The sequence below is a fragment of the Octopus bimaculoides genome, chromosome 1 (assembly GCF_001194135.2).
Source record: "Octopus bimaculoides isolate UCB-OBI-ISO-001 chromosome 1, ASM119413v2, whole genome shotgun sequence".
Classification (NCBI taxonomy): Eukaryota; Metazoa; Mollusca; class Cephalopoda; order Octopoda; family Octopodidae; genus Octopus; species Octopus bimaculoides.
Window position 1 is genome coordinate 130723001 of NC_068981.1, and position 4970 is coordinate 130727970.

Sequence of the window (4970 nt, forward strand, 5' to 3'; positions counted from 1 at the left end):
AGCTGGATGCCCTTCCTAACGCCAACCACTCTGAGAGTGCAGTGGGTGCTTTTACGTGCCACCGGCATGAGGGCCAATCACACGGTACTGCCAATGGCCACGCTCAAAAAGGTGTTTCTTTATACGTGCCACCTGCATGGGAGCCAGTCCAGCGGCACTGGCAACGACCTCACTCGAATGATTTTCTAATGTGCCACCAGCACAAGTGCTAGAAGGCAACGCTAGTAATGATTACGCTCAAATGGTGCTATTTACGGGCCACTAGCATGGAAGCCAGACAGCTGCTCTGGCAATGAAACATGCTCGACAGTGCTATTAGTGCTTAACAATGGTTTCAAATTTTGGCACAAGGCGAGTAATTCAACTGGTACTTATTTTAGTGACCATGAAAGGATGAAAGGCAAAGCCAAACATAAAGACAGATGAAATGCCACTAAGAATTTTGCCCAACTGCAAATGATTCTGCCTGCTAATTATAACAACATGTTTTGCTGTTAAAGAAGGGTACAGTTGATTATATCAACCCCAAAACTTCACTAGTACTTTATTCTATTGACTCTGGAAATATAAGAAAGTAAAGTTGTCCTCAGAAGGATTTGAACTCAGAAGGTTTCAAGATCTTTTGTCTGACTCTCATCATTCCAGCAATCTCCTACTAAGGGCCAAAAATATAAACAAAATCATAATTCTAATATAGACACAAGAACTGAAATTTGAGAGAGAGAGGACTATAGTCACATTAGATCATTTCTAATATCTAACTGCTCCCTTTATATTATTGAGAAAAAAAGGTGAAGTTAATCTTGGTAGAATTTGAAATTAAAGCGCAAAGAACCAGAACAAATACTGCAGGACATTTTATCGGATGTCCTGATGATTCTGCCAAACAAACCACTATATGACGGTGATAATTTTTCCTACAAAAGCGCAAGGCCTGAAATTTGTAGGGTATGGAGCTTGTTGATAACTTTGACCTCAGTGTTTGACTGGTACTTATTTTATTTATCTCAAAAGATGCAAGGCAAAGCCGACCGACCTCAACAGTATTTGAACTTGGAACATAAAAGCGGACGAAATGCCACTAAGCATTTCACTCAAAGCAGTAACAATTCAGCCGTAATAATAACACTTTATACTTTGGACACAAGGTCTCAGATTTTATGGGAAGAGGATAGTCAAATCCGTCAATTCCAATGCTCAAATGGTACTTATCAAGCTCAAAAGGATAAAAAGCAAAGTCACCTCAGTGGGATTTGAACTCAGTGTGCTAACGATTCTGCCAGCACCCCTCTTTAATAATAATAATAATGGCTTCAAATTTTGCCACAAGGGCAGCAATTTTGAGAGAGAGGATGAGTCGATTACATTAACTCTAGTGTTCAGCTGGTACTTATTTGATTGACACCGAAAGGATGAAAGGCCAAGTCGACCTCAGTGGAATTTGAACTCAGAACATAACCAAGGTACCACTAAGCATTTGATTCAGTGTGCTAACGTTTCAGCCAGCTCGCCACCTTAATAATAATAGTAATAATACTCATTTCTACTATAGACACAAGGCCTGAAATTTTCGGTGAGGGGACTAGTCAATTACATCGACCCCAGTACTCAACTGGTACTTATTTTATGGACCCTGAAAGGATAGGTCAACCCTCGGCGGAATTTGAACTCAGAACGTAGCAACGGGTGAAATACTGCTTAGCATTTTGTCCAGTGCGCTAACGGTTCTGCCAGCTCACCGCCTTAAATAATAATAATAATAATAATAATAATAATGATGATGATGATGATGATGATAATAATAATCTTTTCTACAATAGGCAAAAGCCTGAAATTTGGGGTAGGAGGATAATCGATTACATCAACCTCAGCGCATAACTGGTACTTAATTTATCGACTCCAAAAGGCGAAGTCGACCTCGCTGGAATTTGAACTTAGTATGTAGCGACGGGTGAAATATTGCTAAGCATTTCGTCCAGCATACTAACAATTCTGCCAGCTAGCTGCCATAATAATAATAATAATAATAATAATAATAATAATAATAATAATAATAATAATAATAATAATAATAATAATAATAATTATTATTATAATTATTATTATTATTATTATTATTATCATCATCATTTCTAATTTTGGCATAAGGCCAGAAATTTTGGAGAAGCAAGTTGACTACATTGGCCCAGTACTTGACTGGTACTTATTTTATCAAACCCAAAAAAGGATGTAAGGCAGAGTTTACCTTGGCGGAATGTGAACCCAAAATGTAAAAAGTCAAAATTGATGCCGCTAAGTATTTTGTCTGATGCATTAATGAGTTAAGTTGACGAGACTGATTTTTAACAGACAGAAGGATTTTAATTTGGCAGAGGGTTGGTGTATGTGTGTGTGTGGGGGGTATGGTTGATTATATCAACCCTACGTGATGTAATCTGACTATATATACCCAGTCCATTGTTTCTATCAACTGAAGAAGGATGAAAAGCAAAGTCAACAGTAGCAGTATTTGAATTTTGAATGTAAAGTGCTGGAAAAAATTACTGTAAAGCATTCTTTCTGACGCTCTAATGATTCCACTAGTCCACACTGCTGCTGATGATGATAATGATGATGATGATGATGATGATAATAATCATATAGCTAGTAATAACTCCTCAAGAACTGATCTGATTGTTTTGAGTTGAAACATCTATGCAGACATAGGTTATGATTAGAAAGTAACTGACATATGGAGAATGTCATGGGTTAGTTATACTGTAGGGCATAGAGAGAGCGGGGAGAGATATCTGCTATCTATATGAGAGATACAACTCCTACTTTTGGTACACATAAGCCTCCTAGTCAATGCCTGCATGCATAACCATACTAATCTACACAGGAGTGTATACAAATGTGCACACACTGCCACTAGTGCAGTATGTGCAATTTGTTTAAAATAACATTGGGAGAAAAAATGGGAAGGCCACATCTGCAATGTCCGATCATAGGTCTACTTGTCTTGAGCTGAGTTGAGGCTACACAAAAATGTGTGCGCAAACACACTAGCATAAATGTGTGTATAACGGTACAAACATAAAACACACCCTGGAATTCACATACGCATACCACCTGTACAGATACACGTATACACACTATGTACTCACACTCACACACATGCACTCACAATCATAAAGACAAGTATAGAGAAGTGCGCACTTATAAGTTCAGGTCCCAACTACGTTCAATGCCGAAGAGCTTATGTACACACAGTAAGAAAACGCTATATGAATATACACACAGTCAATAAAAGGGTGTGGACACACAACGTACAGTTTGATAACCTGCGCACACATCACACAAGGATAAAAATGAAACACACTCAACTACACACACATATAGATAGATAAACAGATATACACCCATATAGATAGATAAACAGATATAAGTATTATACATACATATATATACACTGTTCCATGTTGATAAGCAAGCAGCAACAAGTAAACTGGTATACCGACCGACGCATACAAGGACATATGATTACAAAACACATACAGACACACACATGCATACACATACATATGCACGCATGCGCATACATTCAGTTAACTATATATCCAGATAGAGCAATGTATTTACACACACACACACACATATATATATGTATATACATACACAGGCACATACATATATACGCATGCGCATATATTCAAGTAACTATATACAAATACTGCAATATGTATGGGCATGTGTGTATACATATATATACATGCACACACACATGTGCATGCATACAGATGTGCATGGATGCACGTGCGTGTACATTTAGCTAACTACATCCAGATACAGCAATAGATATATAAATATATGTATACACACACACAAATGTATAAACATATATACACGCATGAGTATACATTCAAGAAGCTATATCTAGATACTGCAATATATATATATATATATATATATATATATATATACATAGACACACACACACACACATACATATTCATGTGCATGCATTCAGCTAACTACATCCAGATACAGTAATATATTTATACAAATATACACACACATACACAGATGTGTATTACACACACATACATACACACATGCGCATGTATGTACGTGTAATACGCAGATGTATACACATATATACATGCCCATGCGCATACATTCAAGTAACTGTATCCAGACACTGCAATGTGTGTGTGTATCTATCTATATATATATACACAGTTACTTGAATGTATGCGCATGCGCATGTATGTATGTGTATGCAACTGTATATTACACACACACACACACATATACATACATGGAGTGAACTATATATCCAGATATAGCTATATACACAAATACAAACACATGTGCGTGCATGCAAACACATACATACACACACGCATAAACATTCAGTTAACTTTATTCAGATACACCAATACATACATACACATATGCGAATGTGTAAGCATACACATACATATATAGTCATATTTATATATGTACATGCATGCGTATGCACACACACACACAAGCATATAATGCGAGTATGGAACTGAATGTATGAGACGCACCTAAGTTTTTAGGTTCTATAACACACACACACACACATTATATATACATATATATATTGTTAGCTTTAACATGGTGAGCTTAGCATATGAGCTCACCCTGTTGACTCAGTTCAATGGGAAAGTTCATTTAGTTGCTTGGTCTGGTGGAAATATTATACTAAAACTTACCCTGTTTTACAACAGGAAGGACACACTGGATTACGCAGTCCTTATAAATAAACATACACACACACACACACACACATATATATATATATATATATATATATATATATAAAGGGTAGCAAAACTATTCAAAGTTATACTACCAGTGGCCTAGCATGTAATAAATCAATAGATAACATATTCAATATAAAATATAAGAGAAATTATATATATATATATATATATATATACACACATACCTACACACGC

The 4970-nt window shown here is 36.3% G+C and overlaps 1 protein-coding gene and 1 long non-coding RNA gene across 5 annotated transcripts in view; one reads left to right on the plus strand and one right to left on the minus strand.

The window, feature by feature from the left end:
* LOC106868391 (low-density lipoprotein receptor class A domain-containing protein 4) overlaps positions 1-4970 on the minus strand; it is a 149328-nt gene that overhangs the window by 117550 nt on the left and 26808 nt on the right. Inside the window, exon 1 of one of the 4 annotated variants that reach the window (XM_052970652.1) lies at positions 3441-3531. The exons of the other annotated variants lie outside the window; for them this stretch is intronic. The gene's annotated coding sequence lies outside the window, so the exon portion shown is untranslated. Of the gene's footprint in view, positions 1-3440; positions 3532-4970 lie in introns of those variants that run through there. 4 annotated transcript variants of the gene reach the window in all.
* The window catches only part of LOC128248722 (uncharacterized), a 15519-nt gene that overhangs the window by 9148 nt on the left and 1401 nt on the right, over positions 1-4970 (plus strand). The gene's annotated exons all lie outside the window — the stretch shown is intronic.